The 15,452-nt window shown below is 56.5% G+C and overlaps 1 protein-coding gene across 27 annotated transcripts in view; it reads right to left on the reverse strand.

Annotated features, from left to right (window-relative positions):
- The window catches only part of NCOR2 (nuclear receptor corepressor 2), a 223,482-nt gene that overhangs the window by 207,421 nt on the left and 609 nt on the right, over nt 1-15,452 (reverse strand). For 23 of the 27 annotated variants that reach the window (XM_029221524.1, XM_029221462.1, XM_029221430.1 and 20 more), the window contains exon 1: nt 15,161-15,394. The exons of 1 other annotated variant lie outside the window; for it this stretch is intronic. The gene's annotated coding sequence lies outside the window, so the exon portion shown is untranslated. Of the gene's footprint in view, nt 1-14,039; nt 14,637-14,658; nt 14,677-14,934; nt 14,952-15,160; nt 15,395-15,452 lie in introns of those variants that run through there. 3 more of the 27 variants (XM_029221387.1, XM_029221394.1, XM_029221379.1) reach the window with 3 other exon arrangements.

A 15,452-nucleotide genomic window follows, 5' to 3' on the forward strand; every position in this document is an offset into this window, starting at 1 on the left:
CGAGCACATGTCCAGTGGAGAAGTGGCAGTCTCTGGGGAGGAAGCTCAAATGACGAGAAAGTCACCTGTAATTTTTATTATTATTTTTTTTGATAAAAGGCAGCCGCCACCTTAGCTGGTGGCCCAGAGCCCAGCCTCCTGGACTCAGACTGGCTAGAACATTCCCACCGTCTCCCCAGACCCCATACAGCCTATCCGTGAGCAGTGGTTCCCCAGGGCCTGGTCTCCAGAGCCTCCTCTTCAGGCGAGAGAAGCTCTCCCCACCTAAGGATCCAGTTTCATTTAATTGCAGGCTTCAGGTTTCTGGACGCCGGCCCAGAGGGCCTTCGGGCCGAAGGCGTGGGCCATTTTCCTTCTCTTTTCAATAAAGCCGGGAAGGAAGCAGCATGTGGCATCGCCCGTCTGCTCCGAGAATGTGAAGCACTTGCCCCTTGGGAGACCCCACCCAGGAGAATCATCTGAGGCTCGTCATGGCTGGGGCGGACAGGCTGGGGACACATTTTTTTTCCCTCTGGGCCTTCATTGGAGCCAGGTACCCCCACCGGATTTGAAGGAATAAATGAACACACAAACATCCCTACTTCACACCACTCCCTCCCTGCTGGTCATCTCTCTGCTGCTAGATTTTTTTTTCTTGCATTTCATTTTTTTGTTGTTGGTGGTGGTGGTGGTACGCGGGCCTCTCACTGTTGTGGCCTCTCCCGTTGCGGAGCACAGGCTCCGGACGCGCAGGCTTAGCGGCCATGGCTCAAGGGCCCAGCCGCTCCGCGGCATGTGGGATCTTCCCGGACCGGGGCACGAACCCGCGTCCCCTGCGTCGGCAGGCGGCCTCTCAACCACTGCGCCACCAGGGAAGTCCTTGCATTTCATTTTTTTTCTCCAGCACAGGCCTTTACAGTTTGCAGGTCCTTCTGTTCACTCCGTGTCCCTCACCCATAGCCCCAGGGCAAGGGCAAGACACGGAGCGGTCACCTGATTCCAAGGCCACTGGCTGCAGGGACACACACGGTCTAAATGACCAGGTGGCACCTGGCTGCTAGGGGTCTCAGGGAAGATGAGGGCTCTTGTTTGAGTTTCCTCTTGCTGCTGTAACAAATGATCACAAACGCGGTGGCCTGAAACAGCACAGATTTCTCATCTCATAGTTCTGGAGATCAGAAGTCTGAAATGGATCTAACAAGGCGAAAACCAGGGTGTCAGCTGGGCTGTGCTCCTGCAGCAGGCTCTCGGCGAGCCCGCATTCCTTGTTTTTCCAGCTTCTAGCGGCTGCCTGCACTCCTTGGCTCCTTGCCCCTCCCTCCATCCTCAAAGCCAGTAGCACAGCACCTTCAAATCTCTTGGACTAACCTCCTGCCTCCCATATAAGGACCTTTGTGAGCCCACCAGGATTATCCAGGATAACTTCCTCCACCTCAGGGTCAAATGACTGGCATCCTTAATTCCATCTGCAACCTTAATTCCCCTTTGCCATGTAACATAGCGCAGTCACAGGTTCTGGGGTTTAGGGGCGTACACATCTTTGGAGGAGACCATTATCCTCCTCCCCACAGGCTCCAAAAATCTCTGGGCCTCGAGGGAACTGCTCCAAAGGCCCACCCCACAAACCTTGAGCTCCAGCAGGCAAGTACTGAGTCCACGTGACTCAGTCTCTCCACTCCTACAGAATACCCCGTTCTGTCATCTGTATGGTGAACACATACCCCAAGGGTGCCCAGTCTAGCCTTTGATGAAAACGTGAATCAGGCAGAGCCCTGTGGCTTATCACTAGAGACTTCCCTAAGATGACAACAAATAACTCATCAATCCATTTTCTTGGGCAACTTTTGTGGGTTTGGGGGACCAGTCACGAATCGCCCTATTGTTCATCCCCCACTCCAGCAAGATCCATACAGGGAAGACGCCCTGTTGAAACCGTCATGTCCCTGCATTCTAGGTCAAGAATGCCACTGGCACCAACAAAGCACACAACCTCTGGGAAAATGGAAGGCTTTGCAAGGTTCAACTGACCGGCAGCACGACCCTCATGCTTGGAAAACCACCCAAAGGGCCAAGCCCTCACTACATAGCTGATGGGTGGTGAGCAGGCACTGGGGAAGCAGAGGCCCCCCAATGTGCCCAGCAGCGCGGCCACTAGGGGCGCCCCTGGTGTGAGTCAGCCCCCCCCCCCCCCCACTGATGAGCACGTCTCCCTGACCCCTGCCCAAGAGCCGGGTCTCCAAGGACCTGGCAGTACGGACAGGGACGAGGCGAAACCTGCCCCGTGACAACGTAACGATATTAACAATAATAGCCATCGCAACGCGACAGAGGACAGAGGACACGACGAAATACTCTCCTTGCTGCGAAACCCTCGTGCGTCTCTCTCCTGCCAGAAAATCTGGGAGGAGGATGCCAAGGCCCAGAGAGGTTGTACAAAAATTACACAGCAACCCAGTAAACAAGATGGGTCTCAAAGGCCTGGCGCCCACCCCATGGCCTGCCTCCCAGTCCAGGACCCTCCAGGCAGCTCCACCTTATCCTCCCCCACACCCCTTCCACCCTGCATCTGGAAAGGGCCCATCTCCCCTCCCCAGGCTCCCTCAATGGCCCCCTCCCACTTACCTCCCCTCCAAGGAAAACACTAACTGTCCCCCCAGTGTCAGACCACCCACCAAACCCTCCACACCTCCCTGGCTGCCATCCAAACACCGTGGAGGCGCTCTTTACAGCACGGGGAGATCAGAGGCATCCCGGACACATGGCCAGGGGCTCAGGGGCACAGAGAGGGCAACGGGGGCCCAAAGGTCACACAGCAAACCTGCAGAGCAGCGCCTGGGGTGCACATACGCTTCCGCCTCGGCATTCCCACTGGGAGAAGCACAGTTCCAGGAGGCGCTGCAGCAAGGGGGCAGCAGCCAGCGCCCAGGTGCCATGAGATGCAGCTTCCTGCCCGCCGCTGCGGCTGTTATTTATAGTCTAGACAGCGGGGTCAGCTTCCTGCAAGGCAGAGCCCAGGAGCCTGCGGGGAGCCTGGGAGTGTGACCTCGAGGGAAACAGGCCAGGCCCGGGCAGAGAGGTGAGCTGAGGTGCCCAGGGCTGGGCACATGGTGGACCCAGGCCGACCCCCCTGCCCGGGGATCCACAGTCCACGGGAAAGGGAGACAGGAGGAAAGGCCAGGTCCTGCCTGTGACAGCCACCCACCAAGGAAAGAGCTTACAAGCCGTGTGCTCTGAACCAATGACATCACCACTCTGGGCCTTGATTCTCCCATCACTAAACAGGGAATTAACAGTTCTGGCCACAGCTGTCATTGTGGTCATTGTGGGGCTCTGGTTATTGTGGGGCTTAAATGAGCTAACATACAACAACACGGAGTGAGCTCGCCCATAAAACCTCTGTCAGCTCAGCCCCCAGCCCTGCCCAGAGACCAGACAAGGAAGGTGGGGAGGAAGACGGCATGCACACAACCTATCCACGGCAGGTCACCATCACAGGGGCCACCCCAGGTGCCCTAATCCAGCCCACTCCCCTAGGAGGCAGGGAAGACATTTATCCCCATTTTACAGATGCTGAAACCGAGGCACAGAGTGAAAGAAGAACCCAGCCCAAGAAAGGGAGAAGGGTTCCTCCTGTCCCTGGGTTTCGTGAAGTTACCTGGGGTCTTCTCTCTCAGCAAACAACAGACAGGCCTCACAGGCCCTGGGAATGCCCCCCTCGGACCCTGCAGAGCTCACCTTCCTGTGATGGAGGGGATGGGTGCATGGGGCCAGGAAGGAGACGTCTCAGGCCACAAGAGCATCCAGAGGCCACCTGCCTAAGGGAACACGGGCTTAAAGTCCCCCAGGCACCTGGAGTCATCCAGCTATGATGTCTCACCCTTCCTCTGAAAACCAGCACAGCAAACTGACACCACCGCCACCAAGCACCAATCGGATTGAAGTCTTTCTCTGTGCTCTCAGTGTCAGGCAGCAAGCCCCTTCCTGTGTGACCTCACTTAACGCTCCCAACAGCCTCGAGAGACGAGCAATCTGATTGTGTCCATTTTGTGGATGGGAAAACTGAGGCCTGAAGTAGCCAGGACCTTATTATCTCAAACCTCAGCCACTTCAGAGCTCAGGAATCAGCTCTGCTCTGCAGGGGACTGTCATGACCACCCACAGGAAAGACAGGGAGGGAGCAGCTGAAGGCCCAGCGACCTCCGGGGGTCTGAGGAGGGCCACAGGTGAGGGAAAAGGTATCAGATGCAGGGAAAGGCAGACAACTTGGGATCCCAAGACATCCTGCATTGGGATGCCAGGTCAGGCCATGCCCAGCCAGAATCTGACATTCGACACATTTATTGGGCACCTACTGTGTGTCCAGAGCTGCTCTAGAATGGCGATGCAGCAGGGAATGCGGACCAAAGTCCCTGCCCTTCTGGAACATGCATTCTAGCAGGGATGACAGACAACAGCAAGTTAAACAGATAAGACCATAGTTCATCAGAAGGAGACATGTGAAGGAGGGAAGGAGAGGGCTTGAGGAGGAGAGGGTACAATTTTAATTAAGACCAGAGAAGGACCCACAGAAAAGGTGACATATGAGCAAAGATGGCAGAGAAATGACACAAGTCACACGGACACCTGGGGGAAGAGTGTTGCAGGCAGAACAAGTGCAAAGATCCTGAGGCAGGCACATGTCAGGTAAATTTCAACAAGGAGGTCAGCGTGGCTGGTACAGAGTGTGAACAAGGGGAGCAGATCAGAAAAGGAATGGGGCGGTGGGGGCACAGACTGTGCAGGGACTTGTAAGCAAGATAGAGTTGGCTTTTATGCTGTCTGAGATGGGAGGGCTCTGACTGAGCACAGGAGGGACAGGCCTAAAAGAAAACTCTCTGGCTGCCATGTGGGGAACAGATGGTCAGGCTGACTGGCGAGGAGGCTACTGCAGTAGTCCAAGCAAGTGACGATGAGAGCTGTATTAGGTTCCTGGAGCTGCTATGACAACTTACCACAAACTAGGGGGCTTAAAACAATACAAATTCATTCTCTCGTAGCTGTGCAGGTCAGAAGTCTGAAATCAAGGTGTCGGGTGGAGTGGTCCCTTCTGGAGGCTCCGAGGGAGTCTGTTCCATGGATCTAGCCAGCAATCCTCGGCTTGTAGACGCATCACTCCATTCTCTGCCTCCGTCTTCACACGACTTTCTATTCTTATAAGGACACCAGTCCTATTGGATTTAAGGCCACCCTACTCCAGCATGACCTCATCTTAACTAATTACATCTGCAGCGACCCTATTTCCAAATAAGGTCTCCTTCTGAGGTTCTGGGAAGCACCTGAATTGGGGGAGGGGACACTATTCCACCCAGTACAGTGGCCTAGATGGAGTGTAGGCAGCAGAAGTGGGCAAAAGTGAAAATGGTTAAGAATACTTAGGAGGGTGGGAGACGGTGTCGGTGAGTGTGGGGGGCAGGGAAAAGTGGGCGCCTCCCAATCCCTCCCCCAGCTTTCATCCTCCCCTAGTTTAACTGGTCACAGGAGTTACCCAGGAGTCACCACCACACGTAATTCCCACCAGAACCCCACCCTGCAAACCTGGCCCAAGCCCCCAGGACCCTGGGGACCCCTGACTCCCGCTGGGCTCTGCAGCATCCCTCCAGCGCCCCCGCTCCGCTCCTGGCCCGGTGGCCGGTCGCCCGGCGGACAAGCCCCACTGAGCCCCAGGGCAGCAATGTCCTGGCCCCCCACCTTGGCCCAGCAGGCTCGCCTCGTTAGCCTAACGAGCAGGCCCTCGGTGCCAGGCAGTTGCCATAGCCACGGAGACAGTAGCAGTGGGCGATGCTCCCGGAGGGTCTGCGGCGGGCACCGGAGTTCAGCGTGAGGACAAGCAGGGACCCCCGAGGCACCCCCTCCCCACGGGGCCCCGGCTGTGTGCACCCTCGGGCCTGGCCTCAGGGACTTCTGACTGCCCGCATCTCCCAGAGAGGCCCTCTGGGCCACAAAGAAAAATCCACTCCCCTCCCACCCACCCCTCCTGACCTCTCGCCCAGAAGTACCACCCCCCTCCCCCACCAATATAGCACACAGTTATTGCAGGGGTGGCCGTCAAGGGGAGGTCGGAGGTCAGCAGACGCGGGGGCAGACAGGCCTCCGAGGCAGTGAGAAGGGCCTGGATTTCATGCAAGAGGTGTCGGGAGGCCCTGAGGGCTCATGGGGCTCTGAGTCAGGTCAGGGCACTCACCCACAGGGTCCACCCAGCAGCTCTGCACAGAACAGACCGGGGGCAGGATGGAGGCTTCTGCAGGCGCTGGGCGGGTGAGAGGGCAGCTGGGGTGACCCCCAGCTCTCTGGCTCGGCCCCACACTCAGGCAGGAAGCCCAGGCTGGGGGCTCTGGGGGCGAGGGGGGACCGCAGGTCTGTTTTGGGACAGATCGGGCCTGAAGCCCCTTTGGGACAAAGGGAAGGAGGCTGCTGGATCCACCTGCCTGGCCCCAGGGTGGGCTCCGAGGGTTTACGAGCCGCAGACAGGAAGGAGAGGGACTAAAGACACGGCCTGAAGGACGGACTCACGCCTCAAATGGCCCCTCAGCTCCCTCTGCCTCACCAGACCCTCTGAGGTCGTGTGTCATTCATCACCCCATTTCACTGGTGAGTAAACTGAGAGGCTCCATTGCTTGTCCTAGGCTGCATCGCACAGCCAGTAAGAGGCAGACACCAGACTCCGCCCCGCGGCTCATTTGAGCTCCGTTCACAAGCCCTAAAACACAAACACACGTCACCAAAAACCAAGCCAACCCCAGGAGACAGGAGGCAGAGAGCCTGGGCCCCCGGGTCTCCGGGAGACACACCCACACATGCCCTCCAGTGGGCGGCCAGCTGCTGGTCTCATCTGACTCTACCCGTGGGTTACTTTCCCCACTTCCTTTCCAGCTCAGAGAAATACCCCAGGGTCAACAGAAGGAAGCAGAAACATCGGAAAGCATCCGCAGAGCACCAAGGCTGGAACCGGAGCCCAGAGGCCCCTCCACGCGGACACACCCGCAGCACTGCCACCGCAACAACTCCAAGATCCCTGGGCCCCGGATATGGAACAGACAGGAGTGACCCTCCACCCAGGAGTGGTAAGCTCGTCACCTACCCCACTGCAGCGTCTTCCCTCAGGCCAAGTGGCTCCCAAGGGCCCCGGGGCCTCCAGTAGGGATCCTGCACCTTCCAACTCACGCACTGTCACCTTCCCAAGTCTGACCCAGGATGGACACCCAAAGACCCTGGTTCTTGCCCAGGGTCTGACCTTGGTTAAGACACTCCATGGGGCCTTGATTTCCTTGAGACCACCCACCCACCACCCCGCAGGCACGCAGGGGGAACAAACCTGGAAACATCTCGCAAATGTTTTCCTCTTCTTTACTCCTGTCTGCTCCAGCCCACCCCTCAAGAACTGAGACAACTGTCAGGAATGCATAGGATAAGGTAAAATCAGAGAGCAAGGGGCTTCCCTGGTGGCGCAGTGGTTAAGGATCCGCCTGCCAATGCAGGGAACACGGGTTCGAGCCCTGGTTTGGGAAGATCCCACATGCCGCGGAGCAACTAAGCCCAAGTGCCACAACTACTGAGCCTGCGCGCCACAACAACTGAAGCCCACACGCCACAACTACTGAAGCCCACGCACCACAACTACTGAAGCCCACGAGCCTGAAGCCCATGCTCCGCAACAAGAGAAGCCACCACAATGAGAAGCCCGCACAGTGCAATGAAGAGTAGCCCCCGCTGGCCGCAACTAGAGAAAGCCCACGCGCAGCAACAAAGACCCAACGTTGCCAAAAATAAATTAATTAATCAATTTTTTTAAAAATCAGAGAGCAAGGTCAAGACAAAAAGAAAAATCAGGGACAAACCAATCTGAAAACAGGATGAAGTCGGTAAAACCAAAACACAGACCAGATCAGATTGCTGAAGGCAGGCTGCAAACTTGGCTCCGAGCATCCTAACAGTCAAAGCAAAGAGGGAAACAAGATGGATTCTGAGAGACTTTGCAAAAATTTGTGAAAACTATGTAGCACCACACAGAAGGTGTTACATACAGCAACTCTGTGGCGCTGGACAGAAGGGATTATAGCCTCAAACATCATCTAAGAGGCCAAAACATTGTGCCAAAGGTCATCTGCTTTAACCATCCCCACTGCCCTACTGCATTCTACAACAGCAACAGCATAACAGCAAGAACAGCGAGCCAGGCATAAGGAGGGGTTTTCGGGCCTGCTGGGTGTGACCCTCAAACTCATCAGGGCCCCAGTTTCCTTGACATAACCCTGGAAGGTTATGCTGAAGTTAAAAAGAATGTGGGAGCTCTCTATCAGGGGTCGGCAAATGTCTTCTGTAAAGGGCAGGAGAATCAATACTCTAGCCTTTGGAGGCCTTCCGGCCTCTGTCACAACTCCTCAGTTTTGCTGCTATAGCCTGAAAACCACCACAGACTACACATGAATGAATGGGCATGGCTGCGTTCCAATAAAACTTTACTCCCAGACACTGAAATTTGAATTTCACTTAATTTCACATGTCACAAAATACTCTTCTTCTTTTTATTTTTTTCAACCATCAAAAAATGTAAAAACCATTCTTAGCTTGCACACCATATAAAAAACTGGAGGTGGGCTGGATTTGGCCCGCGGGCCATAGTTTGTTAACCTCTGCTCTCTATATATTCCAGAATAAACTCCTAAGATGTATTATAATTTAAAGGAGGAAAGTAAGATGTGAATAGGGTGTGATATCATTTGTGTGCTTGTTTTTAAACGGAGCACACACATCCAAGTCCCTGTGAGGCAGACATATGGCCAGAGTATCTCTGAGAGGAAACTTTTCCCACGTGTATCTGCCTTGGGGGACAGAAATGGGAGGGTAGGAACAGGAATGAGACTTACTTCGACACCTCTAGGCTCTGTTTTAATTTTTTAACATGCCCATGCTTTTTCTTGTAGTAAAACACATTTTTATAAAGCCCGAGGCAAGTAGCAGAGTTTCGGTGCGTTACTTTTTGGTTTTCTGTATTTTTCAAATAAAAAATAAAAGTAATGTTATCCCCCCGCGCCAAAAAAAAAGTTAATCTAGTTGTTATCTACATGGAAAGACATCCATAATGTGTTAATTCATAGCAGAAAAACATATGGACCATGGCGGCCCCTATGGGAAGCAGGCCTTCCGGATGTATCTGCAGGTGCAGAAACAGACAAGGGGGGGCTGGACCATCATCTCTACGAGCCGGGATTCCTCTGAGCCTGAGTCCAAGACCCATGGACCTGAGCTCAGCTCCCAGTGGGAGCTGCCCACACTTTGCACAGACCTGGGGCTGTCTCCTGTGCTCGAGAAATGACAGCCAGGGAAGGAAGTGGGGGGCACTGAGCCAGCTCTCCGGTCTCAGGGACGGTGGCCTGGTAGGACCAAGAAGGGTGAGAACATCCAGCCAGTGGCCTGAATACAGGCGTTTGGCCCTGAGTCAACAGAGAAGGCAAGGCTCTAAGGTCAAGCTGCCCAAGAGGGACGGTGCCCACTGGTCACATTTTAAACGTATTAAAACCAAGTAGCAAATAACATTCGGATCCTAGGTGGCAGCAGCATCACTTCAGGTGCCAAATGCCACCTGAAGAGTGGAGAGCGGCTAAGGTGCTGGGCAGATGGGGCAGGTCAGGAACGTTCGTGCCATCACAGAAAGGTCTCCTGGTCAGAGCTGCCCCACAGGCTGGTGGGACAGGAGGGGGTGGGGACATTAGGAACGGGGGCAAGGGGAGGTGGACGGAGGGCACAGGAACCTGGGCCAGCACCCAGGAGAGCCTCAGGCTTTGCTGGGAAACAGGACCACAGAAGGGGGGGGGTGTCCTTCCAAGATGACAAGGATACAGTGGCACCAGGCAGAGAAAAAAACACACAAAAGAAGGAAAACACTCAGCTGCTAAGAGCCAGGCCCTGCTCCCATACACAGAACCTTGTTTCATCATCCAGTCCTGGGCCTTCGGATCAGGACCAGCCACATGTGGCTTTTTAAATTTCAGTTAATTAACATGGAATAAAATTACCAGTTCCGACAGCACTAGCCACATTTCAATTGCTCAGAGCCACACACACACCTAGTGGCTACGGGACAGCAAAGATCTAGAACAGTTCCCACCATCGCTGGGAGCGACCGGGCAGTGCAGCTATGGACGGTCCTCTGAGGGGGCGTTATTTTCCACCCCTCCGCCACTTAAGGCCGCAAGTTCAGAGACTTCGCTGAGTTTTGAACTGAGGGAAGCAGGATTTGAATCAGGTCTGACTTCAAAGGAGCCCTTTCTAGAACCATCCCCGCCCCCCGCTGCCAGGTGAAGGGGAAACTCGGCCCTCCGCCAGGAGGCTCCCTGGGTCCTCCCTATCAGTCTTTCCCCCACTTTCCAGGCTGCCCAAGCCCTCCAAGTTCAGTGCCTGACAGGCACTGGGGGATTAAAGGCGGAATGGAAAACCTCAGCCTTCAAGGGCCCAGGGAGAGAGCTGGGCACATCTGTGAATCACCAACCAGCCCGACAGGAGAGGAGCCTGCCGCCTCCAGAGAGCAACAAGCCCAGGCCTGGGGCTCAGGTGAAGAGACTATGCCATGAGAGGATCCCTCCCAGCAGCCCTTTAGAGGGAGGAAGGGGTTGTGTCCAACCAGCCTGTCAGTGAGGACCTGGGGTGAACAATAAATTCTACAGCGGGAAGCCTTTCCTCTCCAGTGGTTGGTGGGGGGCAAAGTAGCAACAGCTCCTGTAATATATCATGACATCCATCGGGTCCTCACAACAATAAAATCAGAAGTAGCATCATCATCACCATCATCGTCATCATCGTCCCCATCTTAGAGATGAGCAAACTGAGGCTCAGAGAAGTTAGGTAACCAGTCCAGAGTCACACAGCTTGAAACTGTAGGGCCGAACATCAAACCCAGCGCTCTCACTTTCAACCCCTTAATCCTCTCCCCTACCCCCAGTGGGCACTGTGCCCCGTGTACAGACCAGGGCACCCAAACTTTCAGAGGGGCAGGGACCAGCCCCAGGGCACTCTGCTTGCACATCGCTAAGCCGGGATTTCAACTCACCAGAACTTGAAATGATCAGAGGTGCGGATCTCCAACAAAACACTCCCAGACTATCCTCTACTGTTGGTTTAGAATGATTCTTTATGGATCTACAAACCGGAAGTTCCTTCCCCCAGGGCTAGCCTGGGCCCAGCTGGGCGCGGTGGTATGGAAGTGCCCAGGCAGAAAAGCCTCACTTTGGTCTAAAAGAAAGATAATGATGATGATTTTGACCATCGTAAGCAAAAGTCACACCACCATGCGACCTCGGGATGGCCTGGCACCTCTGACCTGCGTCCTCATCTGGAAAATAGGAAAAAGCTGTCATCTGCCCCAGGACCTCTCAAGGTCTCCAGCTACAAAGTACCCCAGGGCTGCCCGCCAGCGTACAGGCACTCATCTGATGAGCTTTCTGGAGTCCCGTTATATGCCATGCTAAATAATTCAAAACCATGTTTTCATTTCAAAATAAACACAGCCCCATCGCCAGAGCGAATGCCAAATTTGCATGAATGTTTAGGATAAAAGGAGACTTCAAAGAAACTTCAGACCTGCCTCTGGCACTGCCCCTCCCCAAATCCTGGAAAGAACAAGTTCTCAGTCTCCTGCCCCCTGGGGCAAAGATCTGCAGCTGCTGCTCAAATAAGAAACATAATTTCTTTTTTCCTACCCTCTATGGCAGCTCCACAGAGCAGGTCTGCAGTACGTTCATTCTTACTGCACCAATGCGACCACGAGTAATCCCAGGTCATAATTCTTAGTTCCACATCCAAACTGTGTGACCTTGGGCAAGTCATTTAACCTCTCTGTTTCAATTTCACCATCTATAAAATGGGATAATAATAGCCCTGACTTCACAGGATGGTAATGAAGAGTAAAGGGGTAGATTCTTGTTGAGGGCAGATCCTGGCACATAGTAAGTGCTTTCTATGTGTTGGCTGTTATTACTATTGCATTATACGTAGTATTTTCCAGCTCCTAGGCCAAAAGTTCACTTGACAGGTTGTAAAGTCCCTTTCCCCTCCTCCAAGGATCACTTCCCTGGGGACTCCACATACCCACCCATGGGACAAGCCTTTTAAGATGACACCCCTGGCCTGACCCTGGGCAGCTTGGCCCTCCCCAAGCAGCAGCCCAGACTCAGGTCCCCTCCTGGCCCCCTTTCCTGGGTGCCTGGGGCAGGAATGACCAGTTCCCGCAAGCTGTTCCCCTTGCAGGGAGTCCAGTCTCGGAGGTGTCACCTGGGGAGGCTGCTGCTGGCATTAGAGAGATGAAGAGGAAACAGAGGAGGAGGGAAAAACACACACAAATAAAAGCTCTCAACCCCCTACTGTCAGAAGCAGCATTTGATGTGGGGGACTTTCTGTTCTCAGAGCTGTTGGAAGGAAGCGGTGAGAGTCCCAGCTCTCCTGCCTGTGCATCTCTGCTTCTTAAGAAGGGAGCCCCCTCCAACTTCTCCACCCACAGGCCTCAGGTCTGGGTGGGAACACAGCACAAGGTACCTCCCCCCTGCAACTCGCAGTCGGAGGCGGGGGGGGGGGGGGGGGGGGGGGGAGGGGCGGGGGCGGATCCGGACCAGCCAGCCTCCACATCCAGCCTGAATGGCAAGACGCTGGGGGCCGGGACTCCTGGGGCCTCTTTCCAACGCCAGCCAGCGGGCAAGCATCAACCCGGCCAAGCCTCCCACCCCCATGCCCTGGGAACAATCAAGCCTTCCCAGCTCGGGCCTTTCACGCAGCTAAATTCGTGTTTGCAGAGCTCTCAGAAATCTTTAGGAGGTGGTATGAGTATTATTAATTGGGTGAAAAGAACGGATTATGCCAAATAAATCCTTCCCACGTAGCCAAACCCTCGCTGAGGGAGGGAGGGGGGTGCGCGCAGCCCCACGAGGGGTCTCCATCCCTCAGCGGGGCCTGACAGCCACATTACCATTTACATGGATTTATCAATAGTATTGATCCCGGAGCAAGCGTAAATAGCTCGGTGGGAAGAGGCCGGGGCTGGGGCCCGCTGCGTTCCCGCCCCCACGTCTGGGTAAAGCAGACTCCCCGGGCACCCAGCGGCGGCGGCGGCGGCGGTGGTTAAGTTTCCAAGCAGGGACAAGGCAGCCGGCGCGGGGAAGTCAGACAGCGCCCGGGATGCCCTGGCAGCCGCCCCACCGCCGCTGCCGCTTCCCCGCTCACCGCCGGCTCCGGGCCAGCCGGACTCGGTCTGTGCATCTGTTCAATGGGCTGAAGGTGCCACCTCCCTTCTCTGTCCTCACCGGGAAAAGCAAAGGGAGGTGCAAAGAAGGCCCCTTCCCTTCACCAGATCTTCAGGCAAAATGCAAGGCAGCCTCTTCTCACAAAATGTCCAGGCCATTGGATTAAAGGCCAAGTTTTAGAACCCAGGAATTATAATAACAACAACAGTGGTTGTAATAACACATATACAAATACCTTCTATGTATTACCACCTCACTTCTCACAACAACCCTCTGAACTCGGTACTATTGTTACCCCACTTTACAGACGAGAAGCCTGAGGCACAGAGAAGTTGAGTAATTTGTCCAGGGTCACACTGCCAGTAAAGTGGCAAAAGTATGATTCCAACTCAAGGCGTTGAGTTGCAGAGTCGGCTGTGAATGGCTCAGCTATCCCACCTCACACCTCTTCCTTGCTCTGAGGGCTCTCCCCGCACCCACCAATCCAAAAAAAAAAAAAGAAAGAAAGAAAGAAAAAGAAAAGAAAAGGCCACCCACGACGAGGTACACAACAATGCCCTGGGACGCCCTCCCAGCTCACTCCTGGCCCGGAGAGCCCCTTCTATCAAAGCAGCCGTGGGGACCCAGATCTGGTTTTAAAAGGGCAAAGTCAAGGCCACCGATAACACAACCCAACGAGCCCAGAACTCCACAGGGATCCTCTCCCCTTCCCTCCTCCCTGCCTCCCTCACACATCCTTCCTCCAAATCTGCAAAAGGGAAAAAAAAAAAAAATCATAATAAAACCAGTTCTCACCAACAGGGGTGGAGGAGGGGGAGGAAGGGAGGCGGCTGAGCCGACAGAACAGATCCGCCCCCGCTGCCTGCACCAGACCCTCGGAGCGCAGGAGCGCACGACAGGCGGCGCGAGGGCCCTCGCTTCCCAAAAAATAAACCTACAATGTAAAAATAACGCCGGGCGCCCTACGCTAATTGGGCCCGGGCGACAGCAGCTCACAGGTACAGCGTGTCTCTCCCGCCCGCCCGCCTGCCTAGCCCTCTCTCCCTCCCTCGGGCTTTTTCCTGCAAGCGTCCGGTGTAGGGAAGGCGCGCCCCACGGATCCCTCCCACTCCCCTCCAAGTCTCTGGGGGTGCTCCCCCAGCACCAGGGCCTGGGGCCTCCGGGTCCAGCCCAAGTGGGATCAGCTCCGAATTCCAACTTCCCAAACTAGTGGCATCCCAAGTATCCGCACAGCCTGGGGGAGGGACCAGGAGGCGGCCCAATGAGGCGTCACCAGCCGCGGGAGGCAGGCCCAGACACCAGGAACACCAGCCCACGGGCGAGGGGGGAGCAAGGGGTGCCTCTCCCCGGAGACCCCCACCCAGAGCCCTCCGGTCCCTCGCCCAGGAGCGCCACCGCCAACACACACACACACCCCCGGTGGCAGGAACCCCCCCAGGCGCCTTCCGCAGCAGCCAGGCCGGGGAGCCGAGGGTGCCATCTCCACGGGTTCTCCAAAGCCGCACTGCCCGCTGGAAAATAAGGCGCAGTGTCACCCCCCCCCAAGTCCGAGGCCGCTTGGGGAGGAGGGAGGCGCATGGCGGCCATGCCCCCAGGGCCGTGGCACACGGTGGGGGGCTGCCCTACGCAGTTCCAGGGCGCCCCCCGCCCGCCCACCCCCACGCCACTTCCCTCCTACCCGCCCCCTCACCGGGGAGCTGGAGTTCCCCTAAGTTCCCCGGCACCTCCACGCACGCGGGCCGCAGTGTCTACGAGGCGCCTCACTCCCCAGCAGGCCACCCCCGAGAGCGCCAACTCGGGAGTGCAGGGGCCCCGCCAACTCCGCCGCGTGCGCCGCCCGATCTTCCCCGATTCCCCCGGAAGCGCGCCCTGCGCCTCACCCCGGCCCTCCGCGGGGACCCCCGGCCCCAACTCACCTCGTGGAGGTGGAGGCGGCGGCGCCCGAGCACGGGGCGCGCTCGGGCTGCCCGGGCGCTCAGGCAAGTGGCGGTGCCGGTCGGGCTGGGGGCGCGCAGCAGGCCCGGCCTCCAGCCGGAGCGCGATCCTCCCGCCGCCGCCTCCTAGGGCGCCAGCCCCGCGTCCCTGGTCCGCAACTTGGCGCGCATCGCGAGGCGCAGGGCGCGGGCGCACGGCTCGGGCGGGGCGCGGGCGGACGCGGGGCTCCGGTGCGGCCCGGCCTGCCCGCGGCGCCCCCAGCCCGACCGGCAC

Source organism: Monodon monoceros, unplaced genomic scaffold (assembly GCF_005190385.1).
Source record: "Monodon monoceros isolate NGI ecotype Baffin Bay Population unplaced genomic scaffold, NGI_Narwhal_1 Super_Scaffold_1, whole genome shotgun sequence".
Classification (NCBI taxonomy): domain Eukaryota; kingdom Metazoa; phylum Chordata; class Mammalia; order Artiodactyla; family Monodontidae; genus Monodon; species Monodon monoceros.